At 30.5% G+C, this 13063-nt stretch overlaps 1 long non-coding RNA gene across 3 annotated transcripts; it reads left to right on the forward strand.

Moving 5' to 3' along the window:
* The first annotated feature begins 275 nt into the window (after positions 1-275).
* Positions 276-12612, forward strand: LOC115883785. Of its 3 annotated transcripts, none has more exons than XR_004050443.1 (5): positions 276-318; positions 472-683; positions 745-894; positions 1987-2225; positions 12576-12612. It is a non-coding gene; the product is annotated as an uncharacterized LOC115883785 (long non-coding RNA). The 3 variants fall into 3 exon arrangements; XR_004050444.1 differs by lacking the exon at positions 12576-12612 and adding an exon at positions 12047-12087; XR_004050445.1 differs by lacking the exon at positions 12576-12612 and adding an exon at positions 11446-11669.
* The last annotated feature ends 451 nt before the right edge of the window (positions 12613-13063 follow it).

The raw sequence follows: 13063 nt of genomic DNA on the forward strand, positions 1-13063 counted from the left end.
GTATGGTTCATAGTTTATTTGCCAAAGTATTTATTACTATAAATAGGTATATATGTTGTAGTTATTAACTGTATATTATGTATATTTCATTTAAACTATATCATTTTTAAAATACAAACCAAAAATCTGAGGAATAATTATGTTTTCCATGTATTCTACAACATATTTATTAATCCGTTATATCTAACTAGCGTGACGTCATAAATCTCGCCCGTAGGCTGATCTTTTAATAGAAGGCACTGGGTCGACCGTCCATCAACTGTCAATGTGTCAAGCAAAAAGTCAATGGTTGTTTTATCTCGGAATATTGTAAATATGGTAAATACCTGTATTTTCTTAATTTTTACTCTTACAAAGAGGTTTTCTTGAATTTTTGTGCTTAAACTAGGTCAATCCACATCTATATATTGTAGTAAAGTGCTAATATTCGATGTTTCTACCTAATCTGTATGGAAATTTTAATGTTTTTAGTGTCCGTAAGATTGACTGGAACCCAATGTCGAAATTATTTTCCGTTTTTCTGAAAAACGGTAAGAGACCGCCAGGAAAAAAGTTCAGATTCTTAATCTACGACCTCAAAATAGGGTGTATACCAATTTTGGTGAAAATCGGACGATTTCCAGTTTTCCCAATAATTACCAAATTACGATATGCAGCTGTATGTTCAGACCATTTCATAACAGGTCAAGTCTACATTTATGTTTATGTGTTATGTGAAAAGTACTGAAAAGTGCAGTTTTATAGGCTATCCATCTCCAGTGGGTAAAGTAAATCATCCAGATTATATACGTTCCAACCCAAAAGCTGGGATATGTAACAAGCTTCTTAGTTCAGACTACTGCTGTTGATAGATACAACAAGACAACGAAAAGTCTGCGACGGAGCAGTTTACAGGTAACTACGAGTTATCCTGGTTAAAAATAAGAAAAGTTAAAAAATGTCTATACCTATGTGGCGGATTCATCTATCCAAAAATATCCTTATGGGTTTTTCGCCACTGCACTGCAAGAAAAATCTACAAAATAAAATAGTTATTTTTTGTAAACACTTCTGGCGTTAAACCTAAACGGACGCTGCTTGTCAGAAGTTGTGTTTACAGTAATAAAAATTTGCCTAACAAAGAAAAAAATGCTTAACGTTTCGGAAAGTTTTCTCTTTCCGTCGTCGGAAGCAAAAAAATATAAAGAACCAAGAAAAAAACTATTTAAAATATTTAAATTGAACTATTCAAGAACACTTTACTTTTTAAAACAGATACGTCTACAAGAAAAAAAACCAAATTAATACGTATAATAAATTATAATATATAATAAATAAAAATATAATAAATTATAATATATAATAAATTATAATTATAATATATATTATATTATTATATTTAGTTATTAATAGAATGTCAACGATTTCTTGTAGACGTATCTGTTATAAAAAGTAAAGTGTTCTCGAATAGTTCAATTTAAATATTTTAAATAGTTTTTTTCTTGATTCTTTATATTTTTTTGTTTCCGACGACGGAAAGAGAAAACTTTCCGAAACGTTAAGCATTTTTTTCTTTGTTAGGCAAATTTTTATTACTGTAAACACAACTTCTGACAAGCAGCGTCCGTTTAGGTTTAACGCCAGAAGTGTTTACAAAAAATAACTATTTTATTTTGTAGATTTTTCTTGCAGTGCAGTGGCGAAAAACCCATAAGGATATTTTTGGATAAGAAAAGTTCTTAGAAACATATTTTAAATATCTATAATTTTTAATAAAGTACAAGAGTTTTTCTACTTTTAAGCAAGGAACATCTTTTGAAATGTTAAGTTAAATGCCGTTATTTTTATGATAACTAAATAATAATAATAATTAAATTAATACTACTTACTGTCAATAGTGTTGAGATAAACTACTTCTTATACTTATACTATGGCAGAATAAAAACCCACTATTATGATAGTGACTATAAGTTCAAGTTCTCTAAAATAAATTGATTATATTTTTAGGCTTTTTTACAAACTTGCATTGTTGCTACAGGCAATTTTAACTACGAGAACATCTTGATAGTCACTTTTCTCTTATCTTTGTTGTACGATCAAGTATTCTTTGGCAAAAAAAACCCAATTCAAAGTTAGATCTTTTTTGGACCACGCGTTAACTGTTGGTGTCTGGGCTGGTCTAGCCTATGGCGCTGTTAAATTATAAGGAATAAAATTTACTGGTGGAATATTGGATGCTCAAATTGGTAAGCAGTTCTATAATGTTTATAATATCTATTATAATCCTTATTGGATTATATCATTCTTTGGATAATAGATATACAGGGTCCGGCAATAGTGCGTCTTACAGCTGTAGCTCCTAGAATAAAAAACTTGAAAATTTTGTTTAAGTGCATACAAAGTATGTGCCAGGATGTATTTCAGGAAAATATTTTAATTTCTATAGGGTGGCTCAAAAAAAGTGTGAGTGGATTGGGATGATTTTTTTTAAATGGAACACACTGTATATTATTGCATTTTTGGCTTCCTTTCAGATGACTACATAATCCTAAGATATCAGTAAATATATTTCGATAGTTCCAGAGATATTAAAAAATAAGTCAAAAATGTATTTTTTCAGGCCTTCTTAAAAAAAAATATTGAAAATACAAGAACAGTTCTGAAATCATAACTATATTAGGTATTTACTTTAGATGGTCTGTTCTTACTTTGCTATAAATATGGTAATCGTAAATCATACAGGATGTTCAATCTATGCCAAACTCTAAAATATGACATATTTTTTCTTTGTTTTTTTTTAAATGGAACACCCTCTATATTATTTTTTCAATAAATGGAAAATTAAAAAAATGAACATTTTTTGTATTTAAAGTATTTCAAATTTTTTAATAGTTTTGCAGATACACGCATTATTATTCATATGGCGCTTTCAATGGTAAAATACTAGAGAAAAATCATTAGGTGGCTTTGATGAAAATTGATGAAAATTTACTGTGGAAAATGCCATATGAAATATAAAACCGGAAATATCTGTGAAACCGTTAAAAATTTTGAAATACTCTAAATACAAAAAATGTTAATTTTTAATTTTCTATCTGTTGAAAAAATAATATACAGGATGTTCCTTTTAAAAAAAAAAGAGTGGAAGAGATCCAAATCTGTATGTCTGCTGATGTCGTTATATATATACAGGGTGGTCCGAACTGTATTCCGGAAACTTCGGCGGCATATTCTGGAAATAAAAATAAGTAAAAAAGTTCGTATAAATGTATGTCCTAAAATGCTTAGTTTGGGAGATACAGGGTGTAAAAGTTTTAATTTTATTTCGATTTTTTCCAAATAATTTCTGAAGTCAATATTTGCATGAAAATTGGTATTCTGGGAGTTTTTTGACATGAGAAATTTGATTTTGATGTCTATATGACTCCTACTTGTAGAGGGCGCCACCTACATGTCTTAACTGTTTTGAAAAATAATAACTTTTCTCGTCCGTACCTGTATAAATGTATAGAGTAAAAAATATACATTTCCATGGCTTTTTACGTAAAAAATGTCTCTTGGTAAAAATCGCTACAAGTAATCGTTCTCAAGATATTTAGAATGAAAAGAGTCAATACATGTTATTATTGACAAAAAATAAATACGTTGTGTAGATAGTTACTTAACTGAAATAATAAATTAGTGAAATTTTTGTTTTTTCAAATTAATCATAAACTTTTCAGCGAAAAAATGATGATAACACAATTTCTGTTGAACTTTGGGCACAAAACATTTCAAGTTGGTGATTTCAGTCTAATAACTATTTAGTCAACATGTTTATTTTATTTCAATGATGATAGGTATTGATAATTTCGATTCCAAATATCTCGAGAACCATTACTCTTAGCATGTATATTTTTTTACTCAGTATTTTTATACATGTACGGACGAAAAGTTATTACTCTTCAAACCAGTTAAAAAATATGTAGGTGGTGCCCTCTACGAGTAGGAGTCATATTGACATCAAAATCAAATTTATCATATCAAAAAACTCCCAGGCAGCAATTTTCATCCAAATATTGACGTTACTTTATAAATTATTTGGAAAAAATCGAAATAAAAATGAAACTTCTACACTCTGTATCTCCGAAACTAAGCATTTTAGGACATACATTTGTACGAACATTTTTACTTATTTTTATCTGCAGAATATGCTGCCGAAGTTTCCAGAATACAATTCGGACCACCCTGTATATAGTTTTGACTTCAGAATAGTTCTTGTACTTTTGATCATTTTTTAAGAAAGGCTGAAAAAAATATAATTTTTAATTATTTATTAATATCTCTGTAATTATCGAAATATATTTACTCATGTCTTAGGATTATGTAAAGTAATCTGAAAGGAAGCCTAAAATGTAATAATATACAGTGTGTGTTCCATTTAAAACAATCATCCCAATCCACTCACACTTTTTTAAGCCACCCTATAGAAATTAAAATATTTTCTTGAAATACATCCTAGTACATACTTTCACATGGTTTGCACTTACACAAAATTTCTTTTTTTTTTCTTTTCTCAAAGTTTTTTATTCTAGGAGCTACAAATGCCCGACGCACTATTGCCGAATCCTGTATATTTTTTGTGAAAATTGCTTTTTACTTTCCTGGGATTATGGTCTGTAATTTTAAGAACTCTCGTGTGGAAGCTTTAGTGATTTGTCATACGGTGGCGCTTTTGAACATAATCGAAGCCTGAAAATGCTAATATTTTAAATTTTGAGGACTACGCGCGGCGATATTTGGTACGGTGTTGCCAAACATATTTTATTTCTCGATATTTAAAGAAATATGTATTGATTATATATTTCGTATATTCGATAGTACATGAGGCATCCTAAGGCTATGAAAAAAAAACGTAGCTATGAAAATAAAATTTTAGATTTTTAATTTTTTTGTACCTTCTAATAAAAATTACTTCTATTCCAATAAAAAATTAACTAGTATGATTATGTGTTATCTGTGCTAGTATTAGGAAACTGGAGTAAATACGGAGAATATTAATTCGTTCTCTAAGATGAGCACTACTAAGTATTTTTTTAAAATTCGACCCATAAGGGGGTGTAATTAGATAAAGGGATGTAATTATACAAAAAAAAAATCTGTACCTACTAGGAGTATGAACTTTTGCACAGATGTGGCGCATTTGAACATTGATAAGCGATTTTTGGAAATGTATGCCTAAGGGTAGTGAAACTGGGGGGTGAAATTTTGTACAAAAAGTGTTAGTTCTAGGAGTATGAAATTTTGTACAGAGTTTCCTTAAGTGACGAAAGTGAGGATTCATCCCTTAGAAATAAGGGATGAAAATTTGTACAAAAGGTTAAAATCGGTTTTAGAAGTATGAATTTTGCAGACGTTCCTTATGTAACGTAATTTAGCATTAAGAAGCAATTTTTGGAAATTCGCCCTCTAAGGGTGTGAAATGAGGGGTTGAACGTTCTGGAACAATAAATTCTGTTCAAGGAATATGAGAATTTGCACAGAGGTTCCTTATGTAGCGTAATTGAATAATTAGAGTGATTTTTGGAATTCATTCCTTAAGGGGGTAAAACTAGGGGTGAAAATTTGTATAATTTTTTATGTAAAATCCGTTCTAGGACTAGGAGTATGAAATTCTGTTCAGAGGTCCCTTAAATGATGAAAGTGAGTACCTAGAAGCGAATTTTAGGCATGCATCTCCTAAAAAATAAGGGATGAAAATTTGTACAAAAATTTGTTAAAATCGGTTTTAGAAGTATGAAATTTGCAGACGTTCCTTATGTAACGCAATTTAGCACTAAGAAGCAATTTTTGGAAATTCGCCCTCTAAGGGTGTGAAATGAGGGGTTGAACGTTCTGGAAAAATAAATTCTGTTCAAGGAATATGAGAATTTGCACAGAGGTTATTTATTTAGCGTAATTGAATAATTAGAGTGATTTTTGGAATTCATTCCTTAAGGGGGTAAAACTAGGGGTGAAAATTTGTATAATTTTTATGTAAAATCCGTTCTAGGACTAGGAGTATGCAATTTTGTACAGAGGTTCCTTAAGTGATGAATGTGTGTACCCAGAAGAAAATTTTGGACATGCACCCCCTAAAAAATAAGCACTCCCTATAAAACAATTAAAATAAAAAATTTGTCTAAAAAAAAAAAAAAAAGTTGGGGTGGGCCACTCTTATCACCTAGGGGTATAAAAAATAGATAACAACCTAGGAATAGGTTGTGACCAAACCAAACCAAACCAGACCTACTGAATATACATATAAAATTTTATCAAAATCGGTCTAGCCGTTCCGGAGATGGTAACAAAAAATTAAAAAAAAAACAACCCCTATTAAAATATAGGGGATGATGGTGGAACGGTGAAAATTTAGGGTTATTTGTATTTATTAATGCCAACTAAAAAAATAAAAATATTTTTTCTTTTCAAAAAATAAAAATGGGGTGGGCTACCCTTACCACATAAGGGTATAAAAAATAGATAACAACCTATTCTTAGACGTACTGAATATACATATAAAATTTTATCAAAATCGGTCAAAGCCGTTTCACGGATGGTAACAAAAAATTAAAAAAACAACCCCTATTAAAAAATAGGGGGATGATGGTAGAACGGTGAAAATTTTGGGTTCTTTGTATTTTTTAATGCAAAATAAAAAAATAAAAATATATATTTTTTCAAAATATAAAAAAATGGGAATGGGCTACCCTTATCACTTAAGGGTATAAAAAATAGATAACAAACTATTTTCAGACCTACTCAATATACATAATAAAATTTCATCAAAATCGGCAAAACCGTTTCGGAAATGGTAACAAGAAACTTTAAAAAAAACAACCCCTATTAAAAAATAGGGGATGATGGTAGAACGGTGAAAATTTAGGGTTGTTTGTATTTTTTAATGCCAAATAAAAAAAATTAAAATAATTTTTTTTTCAAAAAATAAAAAAATGGGGGTGGGCTACCCTTACCACTTAAGGGTATAAAAAATAGATAACAAACTATTTTCAGACCTACACAATATACATAATAAAATGTCATCAAAATCGGCCAAGCCGTTTCGGAGATGGTATCAAAAAAACAACCCCTATTAGAAAATAGGGGATGATGGTAGAACGGTGAAAATATAGAGTTGTTTGTATTTTTTAAGGCCAAATAAAAAAAATTATTTTTTTTTCCAAAAATAAAAAAATGAGAGTGGGCTACCCTTATCACTTAAGGGTATAAAAAATATATAACAACCTATTTTCAGACCTACTCAATATACTTATAAAATTTCATCAAAATCGGCCAAGCCGTTTCGGAGATGGTATCAAAAAAACAACCCCTATTAGAAAATAGGGGATGATGGTAAAACGGTGAAAATTTAGAGTTGTTTGTATTTTTTAAGGCCAAATAAAAAAAAATATTTTTTTTTCCAAAAATAAAAAAATGAGGGTGGGCTACCCTCTCGGCTACCCTTATCACTTAAGGGTATAAGAATAGGTAACAACCTATTAGACGTACTGAATATACATATAAAATTTTATCAAAATCGGTTAAGCCGTTTCGGAGATGGTAACAAAAAATCTTAAAAAACAACCCCTGTTAAAAAATAAGGGATGATGGTAGAACGGTGAAAATTTAGGGTTGTTTGTATTTTTTAATGCCAAATAAAAAAAATTAAAATATTTTTTTTTCAAAAAATAAAAAAATGGGGGTGGGCTACCCTTATCACTTAAGGGTATAAAAACAGATAACAACGTATTCTCAGACCTACTGAATATACATATAAAATTTCATCAAAATCGATCAAGCCGTTTCGGAGATGGTAACAAAAATTAAAAAACATCCCCTATTAAAAATAGGGGATGATGGTAAACGGTGAAAACTTAGGGTTGTTTGTATTTTTAATGCCAAATAAAAAATAAAAATATTTTTTTAATAAAAAAAATGGGGGTGGGCTACCCTTATCACTTAAGGGTATAAAAAATATATAACAACCTATTTTCAGACCTACTCAATATACTTATAAAATTTCATCAAAATCGGCCAAGCCGTTTCGGAGATGGTATTAAAAAAACAACCCCTATTAGAAAATAGGGGATGATGGTAAAACGGTGAAAATTTAGAGTTGTTTGTATTTTTAAGGCCAAATAAAAAAAATATTTTTTCCAAAAATAAAAATGAGGGTGGGCTACCCTCTCGGCTACCCTTATCACTTAAGGGTATAAGAATAGGTAACAACCTATTCTTAGACGTACTGAATATACATATAAAATTTTATCAAAATCGGTTAAGCCGTTTCGGAGATGGTAACAAAAAATCTTAAAAAACAACCCCTGTTAAAAAATAAGGGATGATGGTAGAACGGTGAAAATTTAGGGTTGTTTGTATTTTTTAATGCCAAATAAAAAAAATTAAAATATTTTTTTTTTCAAAAAATAAAAAATGGGGGGGCTACCCTTATCACTTAAGGGTATAAAAACAGATAACAACGTATTCTCAGACCTACTGAATATACATATAAAATTTCATCAAAATCGATCAAGCCGTTTCGGAGATGGTAACAAAAATTAAAAAAAACATCCCCTATTAAAAAATAGGGGATGATGGTAAAACGGTGAAAACTTAGGGTTGTTTGTATTTTTAATGCCAAATAAAAAATAAAAATATTTTTTTTAAATAAAAAAAATGGGGGTGGGCTACCCTTATCACTTAAGGGTATAAAAAATATATAACAACCTGTTTTCAGACCTACTCAATATATAAAAATTTCATCAAAATCGGCTAAGCCGTTTCGGAGATGGCAACAAAAAAAAATAAAAAACAACCCCAATTAAAAATAGGGGATGATAGCAGAACGGTGAAAATTTAGGGTTGTTTGTATTTCTTAATGCCAAATAAAAAAAATAAAAAACATTTTTTTTTTTCAAAAACTAAAAAAAATGAGGGTGGGTTACCCTCTCGGCTACCCTTATCAGTTAAGGGTATAAAAATAGATAACAACTTATTCTTAGACGTACTGAATATACATATAAAATTTTATCAAAATCGGTTAAGCCGTTTCGGAGATGGTAACAAAAAATTAAAAAAACAACCCCTATTAAAAAATAGGGGATGAAAGTAGAACGGTGAAAATTTAGTGTTGTTTGTATTTTTAATGCCAAATAAAAAAAATAAAATATTGTTTTTTCACAAAATAAAAAATGGGGGTGGACTACCCTTATCATTTAAGGGTATAAAAATATATAACTACTTATTCTCAGACCTACTGAATATACATATAAAATTTCATCAAAATCGGTTAAGCCGTTTCGGAGGAGTACGGTAACCAAAACTGTAACACGGGAATTATATAAGATAATATTATATGTAAACTGCGGAGTGCGGAGAACGGAAAGACTGATTATAGCAATAGATAAAATTTAAAACTATAATTTAAAACTATTCAAGAAAGTACACACAAAACAAGACAACGCCGCGCGTCTATTCGTTCAATTCCGAGCAAAATAGCGAGGCTCCACGAAGTTGGGGCCTCGCTCGCCAAAGCGAGGCCCCATCGACAGGTCAGATTTTGATGCCAGACGAGACTTCTAGGGTATTAAGATATTCTTTGTCTGTAATAAAATGGTTTTTTTAAGTCAAACACATTTTCATAGTCAACGTTTCTGCAAACAAACATATAGTCTATAATATGTTTGTTTGATATTAAATGTAGTGTGACTATTACTGTGTTAAAATGTAAATTTATAATTATTTTGTTTTTGTGACGTCCAAGGTTATAAAAAAAGGTGGTATGGTATGGTAATGATGAGCTGCCTCCCTCACTGTGGCAGCTCTATGGCTCTGCTTCCTATGAAGGTGCAATTTGCCAGCGCATTAGTTTTGATTGCAGACCGTCTGACTTTTCGTCATGCTGCAATCAATGATTTTAGTTCCTGAAATTTATCTAATTACGTGTATAAGTAAGGATATCTGAAGTGTGTACTTGGTTTGCATTGGTTAAATCGTGACAAGTATCGTGACTGTTAGTATCTGGACAACACAAACAAAGGTCTAGACTCTTCTCTCTCCCGCCCGCAGAGGAGCATTACACAAAGTGGTGTAATGCTCCGCTCAAAAAAAGGTTATGATAAAGATCGAAACGTTGACTATGAAAATGTGTTTGATCTAAAAAAAAACATTTTATTAGGGACCATAACCTCAAGGAACAATTTTCAAAAAAAAAAATTATTATAATCTTTTATACACACACCACACACATACTCAATATACTCGTCAGTGGAAATATGTCTATTGAAAACAGAAAAAAAACATTTAAATAAATATAAATGTTTTGTGCAAGGATGCCTGTAAAAATAAATAAATGTTTATTTAAAAATAGAAAAAAAATACAACAAACATAGAAATAATGGAAAACTCAACAATCAATAATCAACAGTAGCGCACAGCACCAATAGAAATTAAAATTAAATTAAAGTTAAATCTAAGGGGGTACTAACCATTTTACGTAAAAACTATGGAAATGTATATTTTTTCACTCGGTAGTTTTATACAGTTTTATATAAAAAATAAGACACTAAGAAAAGTGCTGTTTAAAAATTTTCATTTCTTCAAATAAAAAATCATTTCTTCAAATAAAAAATATTCGAAACGCAAAAATGTTAGCAGACCATCAAAAAAGATATTAAAAAAAAATTGGTCAAGTGCGACTTGGAGTCGCGCACGAAGGGTTTTGTACCATTCATTATCAATACAACATTAGACATTATATTATTATAAACTTTTTTCCGATTTAGCTGAAATTTTGAATGCGCGTATAAGTAATTAAAAAAAAACGAAGAAACACTTTACTAAAAATTGTATTAATCAATAATAAATATGTAGAAAGTAAAAATATGTAAAAATAAAAAAAAATGATTAAAAAAAAGTCGCCTTGACTACGATTCGAACCTGCCTCACTACGGCTCAACGCCTTCAAGTCCTAACGCCTTTAACCACGCGGCCACTTGAGGACTTGAAATATTCTGTGTAAAATTCTTACTTTAACGATAATGTTTAGTGAAAGTACTTTTTTATTTATAAACATTTATTTATATAATTCTGTTTTTAGTATTTGTTCTTATAGCGGCAACAGATACATTATCTGTAAAAATTTCAACTGTCTAGCTATAACGGTTCATAAGATAGACCTTTGTGACAGACGGACGGACAGCGAAGTCTTAGTAATAGGGTTCCCGTTTTTAACCTTTCGGTACGGAACCCTAAAAATGAGAATTAATTTAACCAAGATTTGATGATTCCTAGATACGTTAACTTTCAACCAGTATAGTCCTCTTACTATAAAAAGAAGGAAAAAATCTTTAGCATAGTAAACATGTGAGTGTCCTCTTAGCATTCATGTAAAAGAAAAATTCAATTGATTTATTCGCTAATGTCCAGCATTTCTCAATTTCGTCACAGTGTGCGGCGCAGCAGGTCAAGCGCGGGTACATGAAAATTAGCGGAGTTGATTAGCTGTGTGGTTCCGGCGCATGCGTATTGGAACGGCAGAAGAATGTAATGCTTCAATATAGCTTGGTTTCGAAAGCAGCATGTAGCTCCGTGGATGAGACCATAAAATAATTAACTAGAAAGAAGTGTCAACTCTGTGTTAAATCGTGGAAACACGATACGCCACCGAAAGCCTTCGTTGTCGTCTGGAGAACTAATTTTCCAATTGACAGGTTGACATGATAAGGACATGATGGCTTAATTTTCATTTCCGTTTCCGGTTATTCAATGGCGGGCCCTCTTTTAGTTCAAATGTATTTTGTATTTTTTCTTTTCATAAATAAAACCAAAAAATAATTTATTCACATATATTTATTTAAAATATGGAACAACGTGACTAAATAAATATAAAAATATAGAGGATTGTATTGTTTCAATACCAATTAGTTAATTATGTGCACTTTTAACGTAAATAAAAAAGGCTTTTAACGTAAATAAAAAAGGCATTTTAACGTAAAAAAGGTATAGGCATGACTTACAGTAATTTGTAAATAAACACACGTATTCGCAGACTTCAAGGACAGAAAACGGACACAGGAACATGAAAACCGGAGCCTTATACAAAAACCTGAAAACAGAAAAACAATTTTTTTATACTAAAATTAACAATGTAAAAATATCAATAGGTATAAAATATAAATATACTGTTTAAAAAAAGCGTCCATTATTCCCAAAGAACCTGGCTTATAAATCAAAAAGATGCAAAAAGAGACTTTTAGTCAGATAACATAATCAGATTATCAGTCCGATTTATTGCATTATTGACAATAAATCGCACATACTGGAGATAACTAATGTTGGCTATAGTTAAAATGATCTTACCTTGCTGTAAATTGTTTCCATTATCAAAAAAATCGCCGATCAAAGAGATTATAACACCATTTTCTTGCATCTAAAAAATGTAAAAACAGTGTTTATTTACAACCTATTTTTCATATACATGGGACATACCTACTACTGCAGAAACGTCATTTTCTCCAGGATTCTTCATGTAATATATATTTTATATACTTTATTACCTTTATATTTATAAATTTCAGCCGAAATATTAAATTGAACTTCCAAAACGAAACTAAACGGAATGAATTAAATTGGCGTCGAATATTTTCGAATTTGTTCTAGAACAAATCTGAAGTTGTCTCTGAAAGTGAAATCTGTCAATTCTAAACTGTGAAGTTAGACAAAAACAATGCTGTCCTTGTCTAGGCGGCCATACTTGTCGTGAGGAGAATGGCAGGAATGACACTAATGACTGTTTCCAATTTTCCTATCTCACTGTCACCCCCCTGGATGAGACTGCCGCTTTGGGAGCAACGGGACGGTGTGGTGGATCGATCCCCGGCAGAGGTAGAACTTTTTAAATTTTTTTACAGCTGTTTTTATTTTTTTATTTATTTAGAGCTATGTCGGTAAGAGCGATGGTTAGGCGTATTTTGATTGCGTGGGTTAGTCTCTGGTGTAAGTTTTTTTTGTTTATAGATGGCATGCGAAATACCCGATCGATTTTGTAGAACTGTTATATATTATT

This window comes from Sitophilus oryzae, unplaced genomic scaffold, assembly GCF_002938485.1.
Source record: "Sitophilus oryzae breed Bouriz unplaced genomic scaffold, Soryzae_2.0 scaffold_1977_pilon_pilon, whole genome shotgun sequence".
NCBI classification, from domain to species: Eukaryota; Metazoa; Arthropoda; class Insecta; order Coleoptera; family Curculionidae; genus Sitophilus; species Sitophilus oryzae.